Genomic DNA, 16,478 nt, shown 5'->3' with positions numbered 1-16,478 from the left:
CAATATTGATCATTTAAATCAAAACAAATTACATAACTACCTCTCAAAACAAGAAACCTTAGGCGGATAATGTCATCAAATGTTTATCACATGAGGAATGGATTCGCCACTTCAGCGATGACAATGGTTCCAACCGACATGTATCAAGACATTATTGTCAATGTAGTTCATTCATTATATATATATATATATATATATATATATATATATATATATATATATATATATATATATATATATATATATATATATATATATATATATATATATATATATATATATATATATATGTTGCTAAGAGAATGTTATACTCACACATTCGTTGTTCTGTCTCATATATCTTCAATGTGATATAGAATTATTTAGACTTGTTGGTTACTTCTTGAAATAAGTCAAAGTTAAATTAACTTTAAACAAAATTATTGTTAAGTCCATCACTTGAGTATGGATGGTTTGGTCGGAAGACCATTTCGTATGGAAAGATAAGTAGAACTGGTTTAACATAGGTTTGTGTTGATAACGTGACATTAGTCATCTCAGCATTTATTACAAATACGATCACATTGGATTATAATCGGAAGCCATCTGGTTCCGGTGTAGAGATCAAAAGGTCAACTGTTTTTCTGGGGATGCTTGTGACATGTTGACAATACATAAATCAATGTTACCTATGCAATAATTTAGCTTGGTCTTACTTTCACATCCTGTTCTGGCTGTCGTTCACACTCCAACTCTCCTAAGATCACTTGGGTCATGGGTTTATCAATGTATTATATTATCATTACATTAGTTCGGACAGCTACCTTCAAGTATTTGAACTTGAAATTATGTTAAAAATATGTTTCCTAGGAGTGTGACTGGATATGTATTTCAGTCATAGCTATAAACAAGTGATTAAGGATGAATATGCAAAAGGGTATATGGTTTAAAAAATACATACTTAACGGACAGAGTCAAAAATAAAGAAAAATGCATGGAAAATACAGATCTTTATATGGCATATTTCTAGCAAATGATTATGTACATATGAATAGGTAACCTGTTATAGAATAGTTGTTACCTTTGTCAAAAATACTGATTATCATAATACGGCAACTGATAAAGAATATTTGTTAACTTGGTAAAAATATAATTTCATCAAAGTTGTTATTAATGTGCACACAAAAGAAAATTCCTGGTACGTACACGCACCACGGTTTCATATATATATATATATATATATATATATATATATATATATATATATATATATATATATATATAACAGATTTTGAGCGAAGCGAAAAATCTATTTTTGGGTGAGGTAGCCATGTCGTCCTGATGGAAGTTCCTATAAGGTAGCTTTCTAGGGTATATTTGACTACAGTGATATTCGCAGAGAATTTTACCGTAAGGTATCAAGAATTCTAACTCCTAGAGCGAATATCCCTAAATAATCTAACAGGGATATCGCATAAGATCAGAGGACGTATTCTTGACACGTCACATAGCAATCTTCGCCACGAACATTATTAACGCTTCGAGGGGGAAAAGTGACAAGAATCTGAAACGAGAATGAAAAGAGAGCCACTCATAAGGCATATCTCCTATTCTGTTTTCAGTGTGTATCTGATGAAGGCGGTAGCACCCTCTTTATTTCTTGTAGCGATGTACGAGGTGGTACAGATACTGTATTATAGGGAGGGGTCAACCAGCCTTTTTACAATAAAAGGAAGGACGGGTCCATCAGGACGACATGGCTACCTCACCCAAAAATAGATTTTTTGTTTTGCTCAAAATCCGTTTTTTGGGCTCAGGCCATGTCGTCCTGATGGAAGTTTACCAGAGCATTACTGTATCTGTGGATTCCCAATCAGTGCCGTACTCTCAAGAAAGTATTTTCCTGGTCCGTCTAAACCTAGAGACCTATGATGTTACCGTCATACATCATTTCATCTAAGCATGAACTATGTTAGTGCTTCCTGCCCCCTACAGGGATGAGTCATACTAGACTCCGGAAAAGTCTCGAGGAGTACATCAAAACTTATGGATGACAAAATGACAAGCTTGTATAGTGGTCTCGCCCTATACATTATAAAGCAGAGTTTGTATAAGAGTCGCCAAAGTCAGAAGGAATTTGTGACACCTTCCCCAAAGTGACCACTCTTAGTAACTATTGGATAATGGTTGTATCCATATAGAAACAAATTTTGCCTCTTCGCCACCAACCCGTTAGGGTACCACGTCAACAATTCCAAGGAAGGGTTAGAGTGAGTGGACTTTTGCTTTAATCAGGGAACAGTCTCGAAAGACATACCAGGATAAAAATATCCATATTTTAATCTTAATGCTCAGTACATTCCTAATAAAATGAGTGTGGCCGAAAAATTTAATATACGAACATATCAGATAACATTTGTAAAATTTATATAATGTGGATGATATGCGTAAAAGCATAAAGAAAAACAGTCAACAGAAAATATTGTTTCATCTACTAGGAAACAGATTTGTCACTTCAATAGAATTATTAATAATAATGATATAGTCTGTATACTGTTTATATACACTAGCGTAAAAAACGCTTGGCACAAGTGTCTGTATTATGCTATAGATTACCAACGTCAATGGAACAGTTTGTAAGGACACTTTCGTGGCCTATCGCTCAGCGTGTAGTAACATACAGTGACTACACGCGCACCCTCTTAATTGATTGTCCCAAATAAATTACACTGTTCCTCGCAGACTTAAAACAGAAGGTTAAAGAATTCTACCTGCTGCTACCACAGATCTCATAAGTTGCTCCACTTGCTTCGCATAGTGCATGAAGAACGCCTTGGATGACTACCAGCCGGTGTGCAAACAAGGATGTTCAAAGTCCATATAATTAAAGAAATTTTATGGAGGAGGCAACTTTCCTCGGATCATGACTAATGGGTATAATGTCTGGATCCGTTCTGCGAATAACACGGGTGAATTTCGCCCTTAGTTATAGATAACTTTGAACCCAGGGTTTCTCTTCTGAACAGCTGTCCTCCCATAAAGTCGGAAGTTCTATGAAGATAGACCTTTAGGCACTCCACTAGACATAGAGATGCATCTTCCTTCAGAGGGCAGATTCTCTAGGGACTCCCCTGTTGGTGGGTAGATTGTTCCTGGTAAGAAATGTTGGGTCTGGAAATAGAATCATTTCTCCCTCCAAGAACTGGACGTGGCCTTATTCTGTAGAGAGAGCCACTATTCACTAACTCTGGTCCCCAAGGCGAGTACGAACAGAAATATGACTTAAATTCAAAACCTTCTAAGCTCATTCCTCATTGTTCATTATATATACACAATGAGGAATCATATCTAATGACCAAGCAAATGGTCTTTGGAAGCGCTGAAGGGCTAGTTCATTAAGAACGTCGTTAGAAAGGTCGACTTGTAAGGCATATGGTATCTGATTTGTCAAGGCAGGCTTGAAGAATAGAATTGTGTAGGCTGCTAAACCTGCTCATGAAGGAGAATGAAGAATGATGAATAGGAATCTGTCGGGATCTCTTTCAGTTTCTTCACCTTGACAAAGGATAGCTATTTCTTCCCTGAAGCCTCATAATGTCTTCAAGGTTTCCTCCAAAAGTCTAAACCGACTTTTAAACACTGAATCTTTTTCTCATTGTTAAGGAGAGAAAATCATGAGATGTAGGTTCCGTGTTTTCTGTGATGGAGCGAAGACAGTCAACTTCTGTACTCGCTGTGACAGGGATGGATCCGGTAGCGGAACGAATTTTAATCGTAGTTCCAATGCCAGAGGGAACCACACGCTATTTGGCCACTTGTGGCCACTATTGCAGCTTTCCCTTTGAAAGATCTCAGCATATCAAGGACTTTCAAAAGGATGTGTGCGGACGGAACAGATAGATACAGGACCATCTGATCCAGCTCAGGGACATAGCGTCTACTGCCTCCGCTAACGGATCCTCGTAAGGGTACACGTAACGAACTATTTTCTTGTTGTCTTTCGTCGCAAAGAGGCCTATATGCAGCTCTGGGACTAGACTCAAGATGAAGGAGAACGATCCTGCGTCAATGGACCATTCTGACTCTATAGGTGTAAACCTAGATAGAGCATCCGCTGTCACATTGCGGAACTCTTGAATGTGAACTGCTGACAGGTGCCATTTCTTCGCGTTTAATGAATATTTTCTCCAGCCTCTTGTTGCATCGTAAGCTGTGCTCTTAGCACTGGATCTGTTATCGAAGCAAACTGTAGAGAGCCGAGTACTCTCTCCTGTTCACGTCTTGATATCCGTTTGGATTTCAATAGTCTCTTGACAGATCCTGCTATTTCTTTCCTCTTCTTACTAGGAATGGAGAGTCGATGTGACTCCAAATTCCAGTGGATTCCCAACCACCGAAATTTTTGAGCTGGATAAAGACGAGACTTTTTGATGTTGATCTTGAATCCCAGATGTTCAAGGAACTGGATCACTCTCTTAGAAGCTTGCATGCTTACTGTCCTGGATGCTGCCCACACCACCCAGTCTTCCGAGTAGGCTACTACTTGGACCCCTTTTAGGCATAACTGATGGACGGCTGCGTTCGCGAGCTTCATGAAAATTTATGGGGCTATGTTTAGCCCGAAAGTCATGGTTCTGAAGGCGTAAAGTCATCAAAGCAACTTGAAGCCTAGGTAGGGGGAGAGTTGACGAATAATTGGAACGTGCCAATAAGCGTCAGACAAGTCTATAGACACAGCATATGCCCAGAATGACTCTGAGTTTTTCTGAGTCCTCCTTTGGAACACAAAACAGCCTTCCTTGGAATTTGATGGACTTAGACTTCCGGATTACCCTTTTGACTAAGAGCTCTCGGACATATTCTTCTATAGCAGGGGTTGAATGTTGGAAGAATTGAAGAAATTGAGGTGGAAGACTGCTCCAGCTCCAACCTAGTCCATTCTTATTTAGACTGTGGGCCCAGGGATCGAAGGTCCAGCGATCCCTAAAAAGCTGTAATCTCCCTCCTACTGGAAGTATCTACTTCTGCTGTTGTGGACCTGAGGCCTTGCCTCCTTAACTGCGTCCTCCCTTCGATCCCCTTCCTATTGAAGGACGTCTAGAAGAACCTCTGGCTGTTCCTCTGGCTCTCGAACGAAAGGAAGAAGTCTGCCTTTCTTAGGCTGGGGTAAGAAATGGCGACAGGGTTGCCGTTTGTTGAGGTACCAGCTGGTATGTGGTTGGAGGTTGTGCCACCGTCTAAGGCACTGCGGTCACAGGAAGTTGTTGTTGATGTTGCTGTCGGTAGGGTTTACCCGGCCGAGACGATGGCCTAGGCCTTTTGTCTACTACCTCTTTAACCACTTCATTGGGAAAAAGGTCTTTACCCCAAATACGAGAGGAGATCAGTTTTCTCGCTTCGTGCCTCACCGCAACCGAGGCGAACATGAACTCTCTACAGGCTCTCCTAGCTTTAATAAAGCTATAGAAATCCTTCGTAACTATGGCCAGATGGATTTTGGCCACAACCATGAAAATGTCCTGGTTCTTGGGGTCACTTGCCATCGTTTCTAGTGTTGATTGCAACGACATCGATGCCACAAGTCTTTCCTTTGTATCTTGCTCTCTACGCAAGAGAGCCTCCGACAGTTTTGGAAGCGCCTCACCGAACTGGCGTTCAGCAATATCAGCTTCTAGTTTCCCGACTGAGAAGGTAATGTGTACGTCCTTCCAGTCTTCTTGGTCCAAGGGCAAGGTCAGAGATAACGGTTTGCACTCCTCCAAGGAGGGGCATGGTTTCCCTGCCTCCACCGCATTTAAGGCAGCCTTATATCCCTTTTCCAGGAAGGGAAAGGCTCTGGTAGGAGAGGCCACAAAGGAGGGAAGCTTCTACTCAAGGCAGGCACCTTTGAGTTAGTGAAGCCCCTCTCTTTTATCGAGCTCGATAGTAACGTCTGAGCTTTACTATGGTAAAAAACTATGACCTCCGGCTCCGTCTCCTCCTTTAAGGCTGGCTCCTTCCTAAGATGGGCATAGCAGTCCGGATAAAAATCATTGTTGGGCCAAAATTCCGCTTCTTCCAGGGGAATTGCTCCCAACTTTTCTGAGATCCCGATCTCCCCGGTTGTCATTGGCATGTGTTCGGCATACTTCCAAGGATTGGTATTCGAGCACAAGGGAAGATCCTTCACGATGAGCTGCTTCTGGGGCCCATGTGATGCTGCAAGTCTACGTAACTCCAGTTTCATTGCAGCTTCCTTCTCCTCATTCTTCCTTTGAATTTGTGGGATCATCTCAACAATGGAAGAAAGAGTCCTTCCCAGTTCATCTGGGATAGCAGACGATGTAGAAGGAACCGGTTCTGGGTCTGGAACCGATGTAACCGACACTTCGTCGATTTCTTGCTCTTCTAGTTGAGGAGTCTGAAACAGCTCCTTCTCCTGACCTTCTCCTAGAAGGTCCTTCTCAGTAGAATCCGACATCTCAGACATCCTATCGTCCACTTGGATGTCTTGAAGGGCGGCCGAGACTTCAGAATCTACCGGATTCAGGGCAATTGGTATCTCCACTTGAGGCTGGGGGATGATTGCATCAGCCGATGCTTTAGGGAAAAGGTAGGCCCTAATCTTCTCATTAGGAAGGTAGGGACCTGAGGTGTTTTTCTGGAAACCCCTCACCCAGGATCGTAACGTTTCCCTGGCAGCATCCCTTGACTCCGTTGACTTAGGGTCGTCAAAAGCCTCGGTAACTAGGTTAGAACAAACTGTACAAACCTGAGCGTCCCAATAGCGGAAAACACTTCTGGAGGCTGTGCATGCTGCATGCCTCCTGTAATAATGATGTCCACAGAAGTTCTTACTGCGGACATTACAGAACACACTCCCGCATTTCAGATGGTCCTCCTGTAAAGAGAAGAAATATCCATGAGTATCAAGTGAAGGCTTTTCACTTATATTGAAACATTTAGCTTATATAGAAAAGCTATAAAAGAAAGAAGGAAAGACACATACTTGTATTTCCTGTTCAGTCAATTGTTGTAACCTCCCAAAATATTAAACTAAGGTTAATTCTATATTAGAATACCTTATGTAATTTCCTAAACGGAAATTTAATGTGTAGTTTTAATATACGGGATTGAAAGAATACAGAAAGAACTCACTTTCTATATAAAGTACGGTCTAAACAAAAGGCTGTACAAGATAACATTTAAGTATGATGAAGAACATTAGTGTTATCACAAACTCTGTACAGCAATTTCTACTAATGCAGTGTGTACTACACTACGAATATAGCAACTACTGTACATCGCATGTTATTGTGCCGGCCAGAACGAGCCGGTACGTGCCAGCCAGCAACTACCCCTTTATAGATCAAAGATATACTATCATTAACTAATAGGCAGCAGCTCACTGATTCGCGACTGTGTGCCGGCCGGCAATCACTGCCAGCCAACGGCAGAAAACACTAAAATCCGGCTGCCGGCCGCTAATTGTAGCGGCCAGCGAATTCGGGCTGTGATTTCACTGCTGGCCGGCAAAGGTAATAAAACCATGCCGCCGACAGTAGCTAAGAATCAGAGAACCTCTACCTTCCCGGCTGTCGGCTGTCAAGCCGGCAGCCGGGATAGGGGTTCAACACAAAAGTCAGAGAAAAAGTATGGATGTAAGGTTATAGGGCGGCATGCCATACGACCTTCCATCCAGAAAGAGTGAACTCATGGAAGTGGAGAATGTAACATTCAGGTTTCCAAAGAATCCATAGTCTGCCGAGTTCTACCGACGTACATGGAAGGGAGACCAAGGGAGGTCTGGGGATCACTCTGCAAAGAAAAAAGGGTCTCTGCCGGCCGACACGCAATGCCGGCCGGCAGAGAGTTGAGCGGGTCTTCCATCCTAACCTATACTAGGTACGGAAGTAGGACTGCGGCTAAAAGAAAATAAAAGAAAGAGAGGTGGGGAAGGTATAAGGGTCCTATAGACTTCGTTCTAGCAAGAGACACACTCACCCGTTAGGAAAGCTCATCCTAAATAAGGGTTGTCTATTAGGGAGGAAGATTGGCAATACTTGCTAACCTCCTCCCAACCAGAACAAAGTTAGATGAAGTTATTTCGCCGGACAACAGAGAAAACTCATTCTCCAGCCCGAGAAAAACAACACAGGACAGTCTGCTAGGCCACTAGAGGAAGGAATCATCTCGTACAGAATCCTTCCAACATGGACTAGGGAAGCAAAGTTTCCTGTGCCTGCCCCTAACCTAGCAAAGGAGACCACAGACTAGAAACTCTGATGTTCTGGCCTAACCCAAAAAACCAGTCACTCTGGTTATCAGGTCAGGACAGACATATCCTAGAATAGTTATACCTGAATTATTATTCAGATAGAACCACTAGGATTAAGCCGAAGGCTTACAGAGGGAGAGAGGGATTGAACTTAGCCTCCGGAGGAGAAAAAGAACAATCGGGGATGTGCGAAAGTATACTACTGTACCTAGAATACTAGACTAGGTAAGATGAAAATCGATTACCTAAATCACCGAAACTCTCTCGTATACAATCTTGGAAAAAACATTCAACAATGTGTTACATGTATAAAATATTTGCCTATAACTTCAATAAAATAACACTCGAAAAAACTTATACCATGCATGAAAGTACTAGTGCCAGATATCTAGGCTACGAGCCTCGCGAAAGGTAGGATCGGTACCTCGACCCGTGTCGAATACACCGAGCTAACACTGACCGAACAATATAAGCATTTTTAGAGTAGACTAAATAGCAAAATTATTAAAGCGTAACAAACCGGGAACGTCGCTCTTGCTAACTAACTGACCCATAAGAGAGAGCGACAGCATCCAGGATGCCTCCGGTAGGCAACAGCTCTTGTTTACGTTAAAATCATTTTCTATTTAATTAAAAACGACAAGAGCTTACATTTATACATAGTAAAGATAATACTCAACTTTCCAGAGGCAGAAGTCATCAAAAAGTTGAATTAAATCTAAAATAACGAGAGAATACAAGGGAAAACCCCGAGTAGTTGAGCTACACGAATAGGAATGAAGAGGGCGCTACCGCCTTCATCAGATACACACTGGAAACGGAATAGGAGGGATGCCTTATGAGCAGCTCTCTTTTCATTCTCGTTTCAGATTCTTATCACTTTTCCCCCTCGAAGCATTAATAATGTTCGGGGCGAAGATAGCTATGTGACGTGTCAAGAATATGTCCTCTGATCTTATGCGATATCCCTGTCAAATTATTTAGGGATATTTGCTCCAGGAGTTAGAATTCTTGATACCTTACGGTAAAATTCTCTGGGAATATCACTGTAGTCAAATATACCTTAGAAAGCTACCTCATAGGAACTTCTATCAGGACGACATGGCCTGAGCCCAAATATAGATTTTTCGCTTCGCTCAAAATCTGTTATATATATATATATATATATATATATATATATATATATATATATATATATATATATATATATATATATATATATATATATATATATATATATATATATATATATATATATATATATATATATATATATATATATATATATATATATATATATATATATATATATAGGGCTTATATATTTTATTAGATGCACAAAATATATTTTTTTTCTTAATCATATAGGGCTACAATATTTTATTAGGTCCCCAAAAACATTTCTTTTAAATTTTTATAAAATGCAATGTTCTAGAGTCTCTTCAACTACATATTACTAGCGTACTGACCGCTTTTCATAAACTTCACAGTTCCAGGCAATTTTACTTCCTGAGTCAAGTGAAATGGCCAATTTCAAACGGCTCTAAATATAAATGCTTTCAAAGCAAATGGAGTGTTGTCTGGACATGGCAAAATGTTCCTCTGGAGCTCCACCTGTTTTTGCCTTAACCTATGCCAAACAAAGATGTTAACGGCGATAAAATCATCACCGTAACGCTGATTGATGCCAGCAACACATAGAAACAAAGTTTCTCCCCCTGCATAAGTCGGTGACGGGCGGTCCATCTTGGTTAATTTCATCAACCGATTAGTCACTCGTGCGTTCTATGGGAGAGGTAAGGATGGGATTGTAGTGGTCCAAGTGAAATTCGCGAAGTAGGTCCGTTCCCTGATGATAGCGTTAATTCCTTGGACCGTGTAATTCGTGGACATGCCGATGCAACCTTCAGCTGCAACGAAGACCTTGGAGTGGGACGTGGATCCGTCCGGGCATGATACATTGAAGCCGGCCTTGTCGTATCGTATCCACCAGCCGTTGATCAATCTGCAATTGAACTTATTATCGTCAAAAGGATAAAGTTTTTTCAGACAATCTTCATATGTTTGGGAGAGAGCACCGTTTAGCACTATACCTAACTCGCATGAGTCCATTGATATATGATGGAATTCAAAGGAGTCAGCTGTACATACTTCATTATTCATTGCTTCAGAACAGTGAGTTAATTTATCTAAGTCTCTAATGACCGTATATGTTTCCTTATCAGGGGAAATCAATACGTGTCCTGTCAAACTGGATATAACTGGACTTGAGTTATTCATCATGAATGTTAGGAATGGTGATATTTTGTAGGATTGCCAGGCATCGGAAGAATCAAAGGGAACTGTAATCATGATCCTGTAATTTACAACCCTTACTGTAATTAAGCTATACTAAAATTCTAGCATATGGGCGTCTAACAAAGGAACATAGCCTATTTTCTTCCGTCTGTTCTCCAAAATTAACGTTAAGTCTTTTATTGTCAAAAGATGTGGTGATAAAACACCTTTAGTTGCTAATGTAATAGCTTCCACATAGTCTTTTAATTTCTCAATAAAATGTGAAATTTTAGTATGGATATGATCAATTTTTGAATTACAATATGTTAATGTTGCCAGAAAGTTTTGTACTTCCATAATCTGACTGAAGTTACTGGAATGTTCGTTCACCAAACTCATTATTTGATTAATTGATGTTAATTGATTCCTTAGTTCCGATAAAACTAGCTCGATTTCATGTTCTAAAAACTCAATTTTCTTATTTGGATTATTGATTTTAAGACGATTTGAAATTCCTAAGCCTAAACTTGCAACAGATCCAAAAATGTTTAGTGCAGCAAAAATTAACGGGTTACGTCTTTGAAGGTTAGTGTGTCGCACTGTCCACATCATTAGGTCACGAGCCAGAGCTTCTGCCTCGTCAGTCTTATTTTGCAAGTCGTATGATAGAATTTCTGCTACGCTTAGTGTTGGTGTAAGCGAACTCTCTGTATTAAAAGGAAAATGCTGTTTATGCATTTCATTTAATGAAGCAGCAAACCTTGAAAGGTCACTCTTTAAGCTAGTGACGTCCTTCTCTGGGATGAACATAGCTTGTATATTTACTTCTATAATTATATTGCTTGCTGTAATAAAAACGTCTTCTGCTCTCTCTATTATAATGCCATATTTAAAATCTATATTTTTAGTTTTAGGACTCTTCCCACACAAAAAACATGTCTGAGCGAACAATTTCACTCCTAACAATAAAAACTTCATTTTTGAAACCTGCAATGAGAAAAATGTATGTCATTACTCCTGCATGAAGAAGAAAAAAATTATTCACATACAAATATTACACAAGTTTCATAGATACAAAGATTTCCCTCACTTCCTTCTCTCTTATTTTAATTTCTTATGTGAGCCAATGGTACAATTTTCTCATCAGTGGGTTGGGATACATTTTGAACTCTAAATCTATTGGCCGTTAATGTTTCCAAAATGTTAAATGGGCCTTCAAACATGGGTGTCAGTTTGTAATTGAGTCCTTTTCGTACATTTACCTGTATGTATACATTATTACTCACGGTATATGTTTTAGTTGGCCTTGCTATTTTATCATTATTCCTTTTCATTATAATTTGTGATTCTTCTAAATTCTTTTGAAGGATATCATATCGACTTATGCTTGCATTTATAACTCCCTTTAAAGGATTTATAAATTAGTTGTAGGCGTTAATACATGGAAAGGTGTTCTAGCTGGGGTACCATACAATGCCTCATGCGGCGACATTTCAATAGATACATGATTTGAGTGATTCAGAGTACTTAGTACCCCAGGTATTGCAATATCCCAGTTGGGGTCTGATCCCCCTAGTGTAACTCTTAGTATGTTTAAAAACCTTCCTATTCGCTCTTTCCACTAGCCCATTCGACTCTGGGTGATAGATCATGGTATCGATTTTCTTTATGCTAAAGAATTCACACAATGAGTTAAGGAAATGATTATTGAATTCTACACCCGAGTCTGAGATTATCATGCATGGAATTCCATGTTTATAAATTTAGCATTCGTAAAACTTCCTAACGCATTCAATCGCGGTTTTAATTTTAAGAGCTATCAGTTCTGTATATCGAGTCAAAGCATCTATAATTACTAAGAGGTGCTTATTTCCTCTGTTTGACTCGTAAAATTCTGTTAATAATTCTAAATGTATTCTTTCAAAGGGTTGATTAGGCACGGTATAAGCCCCTAGGCTAACAGATGTTTTCGTGTGCCCTTTGTTTTCCTGACAAGTGAGACAATTAGCTATGTGATTTTTTATATCTGTAAGCATTGTATGCCAATAAAACAATGATTTGGCTTTCTGTGACATTATGGAGAACCCCGGGTGTCCATGCAATGGATTTGCATGCAACCAGTTTAGGACAGTGGGTATAAGTGAGATTGGTACCACTACCTGGCCGTTAGTCACCTGTGGTTTATTGCGGGTTTTCCTTGTCACAGATTGACAGAGAATACTATCTTTGATTATATAATTCATCTGCGTATATTTTATATATTCCTTTTCCTTAGGATTTCCTTTCAAAGCATTTATGATTTTTTCTAATTTCTGATCTTTTCTATGCTCAGTCTTTATTAGTTCAGCGCTCCAGCCCAGATCTTCCTGCTCAGATGCAGTTTTAACAATTGCCATGGATGTTTATATATCTATTAATTCAGCTAATGGCTCCGTACAAGATGACACGGGGTTGCGTGATAATGCATCAGCAATGATATTTGCTTTCCCAGGTAAATACCTGATCCTCGCACCAAAGTCTTGGATGATCAAATGCCACCGAGTTCGTTTGGGGCTGTGACTAAAGTCTTTCAAGAAGTCGGTTAGGGGCTTATGATCAGTCAGAACCTTGACGGGATAACTGAATATTATGAACTCAAAATGCACTAGTGAATTAACAATAGCTAGCCCCTCCTTATCTATTACTGCGTATTTACTTTCGTAAGGTCTCAGTTTACATGAATAAAAACCTATCGGGAAAAACTGTTTGTCATATTGCTGAAGCAATACCCCACCTACTCCTAGGTCTGAGGCGTCTGTTGCAATGAAGAATTCCTTACTGAAGTCAGGAATTTTTAGGATAAGAGAACTACACAGTTCATCTTTCAAGGTATTAAACGCCTATTGATGTTGCTCAGACCATATGAAATCTACGCCCTTCTTCGTAAGGTCAGTTAGGGGAGCGGCTATTATTGAATAATTGCGTATAAATCCCCTGTAATATCCACTACACCCCCGAAATTGCTCTTTTCCTTGACATTAGTAGGTATCGGAAAGTTACGGACAGCCGACACCTTATCGTGGACTACTTTAAGACCTTGGCTAGACACCGTAAAACCTAAATAGAATAATTATATTTGGAAGAATTCACACTTATTAATCTTTACCCTTAAGTTATGTTATCCTAATCTCTGTAGCACTAGTTCCAGTTTACGTAGATGTTCTTCTAAGGTATTAAAAAAGATTACAAGGTCGTCCATATAGGCATGCAATATGTCCCTTAACAAGTCTCCAAACACTATGTTAATTATTCTTGTAAATGTTATGGGAGCACAACGTAAACCAGAAGGCATACGCAAGAATTCATAATGTGCCCTGGCTGTTCTGAAGGCGGTGTATGGGATACAATTTTCTTCTAATGATATCTGGTGAAAGCCTTGAAGTAAGTCCAAACTAGTAAAATATTTGTTCTGACCTAGCAAAGATAAAATATCGTCAGTACATGGCACTGGGAATCGATCAGGGATCGTTTCCTCATTTAGGCGACGAAAATCTACGCAGATACGCCATGTTCGATCTTTTTTTCGGTACAACTATTAATGGAAAATGATAAGGGCTGTTCGATTTCTTAATGACTCCTTCTAGCATTTTACCTACTTCATCATTTATCTCATTCTGGAATTTCATAGGGAGTCTGTATGAGGGTACATAGATAATTTTCTGCTTGTCTTTTAACCTTATTTGATGTTCTATGATAGCTGTTTTACCTAAGGATCCATCCCTAGTGGAGAAAACATCATGATATTTAGTTAAGAGTCCAAAAAATTACTGCTGAATTTCCTCTTCTTGAATGTCTTTATTGATATTATTTTTAATCGATTGCAAAAGAGATTCATCAACAAATGATTGAGCGTGATTGAATTCAGCGACAGTAAGAATACGATGTTTATAAACTTCTACCTCCAAGATATGTTGATTTTTGTGAATTACTAAAGTGGTATTTAAATGATTACAGGCTTCAATATTACATTGTTGTTGTGAGCCGACTGTATAAATAATTTGTGACGGACAATCCGCTAGTTTTCAAAGATTCGGGAAGGATTAATATTTCAGTTCCCGGCTAAGTTTTCTTTACTCGCACTATTATATTCATAGTTACATTCGGCTCGATATATTGCGTGCAAGATGATATTACGGGTGAACGAGAATTCTGTTGGGTCGTGTATATTATTTCTCTATTCGTGAGACAAGTGATTGGTTCTTCAACGTACGTTACTGGTTTTATTTGTCGTCTCCTCTTTATCCAAAACTGATTTTAATGTATTAGAGGACTTATAGAATTTTCCTTTGATATACATGCCGTGTTTGGCAGGGACTAAGATAATGTTTTGATTACCCATAGACGGGTATCCTATAATTACAGTTGGATACATATCAATGTTTTGTACAACGATAAAGGTATCGGCAAACGTGCGCTTACCGAATTTGTACTGAACATGAGTTACTCCTATTACATTTAATTCATTATTTCCTATACCCGAGAGCCTTACTCCGGACTTCTCTATGGGGAAGTGCGAAAATAACAAGTTATGAGTACTCAAATCCATGATATTATGTGGACTACCAGAGGCAAAAAACAACGTGAATGATTGGTGTTCTGAATTTACAGCACATAATGTTGGTCGTAACTCATTTTGGCTTATTATTGCATGAATTTGTTGCAAATCTACGGGAACCTGCACTGATTTATTTGATTCGGCCGTGTGTTTCATAGGAAAATCTATCGCCTCACAATGATCTGATAAATTATTAAATGGATTACTTGATACAAGTGATGTTGATACGAATGACCCAACATAACTCTCTTCCCCATTGGAGTTAATTATGTGGTATTTGCTTTACCTTGCACATTCTGAAAATTCGTCTGACCTTGCGAGTTCTGGCTAGACGGCCCAGGAACAGAGTTATTTGAAACACTATTTGTTTGTTTTGATTTTGAACTGCATTACCGTTTGGCTGTTTCTTCTTATTAAACTGAGGATTTTTCTTTTTATTTCCATAGGGAATTGACTGGGGAATTGACTGGGGAATTGACTGTGTGTTTCCAGGATTCTGTTGTTGATTATGCGAGTAGCATCGATCATATGAATAAGTTGAACTATTATGTATCGAACAAAATCGCGTTCTGCATTCTGCAATCAAGTGACATTGGCGTTAGCAATTATAACATATCACCCCTACAATTTGATCATTATTAACTACGTTTACTTGTTGTGGCTTAGTTTCATTTTTTGCAAAAACTTGAGTAAAATAAGGGATCAAGATTAGTACACTTAGCTATGTGTTTCTTTATCTGTTTATATACATCTAATTCTGTACTTTCGGGTGTTAGCTTTTTATCAAAACACAGCACTAAAGCCTCTGGCAATATAATTGTCTTGCAAGTTAAATACATTAATCGTAAGAAATCTTTCACAGCGATGTTATCTCCTTTAACCCATGTGGAATTATCTAAAATATCCTGATATTCCTTAAGCATATCGGCAATGAGAGCCATTCGTTTTATAACGTTCAGGTGAGTCATAGAGGCTTGATTAAGTGTATTTCTTAATGTTAAAACTACATGTAAGCCTTCCTCATCCCCATAGATTGCACGTAGCCTATCTTTGAAATCGTCTCATGTAACTGCCTCTTGAAAAGATATGTTGCAGATTATAACAAAATCCCCCGAAATAATGATATAAAGACAAAGATATTTACTGAGAACTTCTGAAAGAAAACGGAATTAGCACAAAGAGAAAAAATTCTAGACGAGAATTCGAAGTTGAATATAGATTCCTTTAATGGAGGAAAATGAAGATTTACAAATAACTCACCCCAGCAATAATGGGCGATCGACTCGTGACCTAAAACACTTCACTGCAAAAAATTGAATGAATAAAGAATGTACTTAGCTTCTGTATATATGGGCGAAGATCGATGACATC

The 16,478-nt window shown here is 39.0% G+C and overlaps 1 protein-coding gene across 1 annotated transcript in view; it reads right to left on the bottom strand.

Moving 5' to 3' along the window:
* Positions 1-16,478, bottom strand: part of LOC137659519 (hemicentin-2-like) — a 639,274-nt gene that overhangs the window by 436,574 nt on the left and 186,222 nt on the right. The window lies entirely within an intron of this gene.

This window comes from Palaemon carinicauda, chromosome 20, assembly GCF_036898095.1.
Source record: "Palaemon carinicauda isolate YSFRI2023 chromosome 20, ASM3689809v2, whole genome shotgun sequence".
Classification (NCBI taxonomy): domain Eukaryota; kingdom Metazoa; phylum Arthropoda; class Malacostraca; order Decapoda; family Palaemonidae; genus Palaemon; species Palaemon carinicauda.
This window is presented reverse-complemented; position numbering and strand designations above follow the sequence as displayed.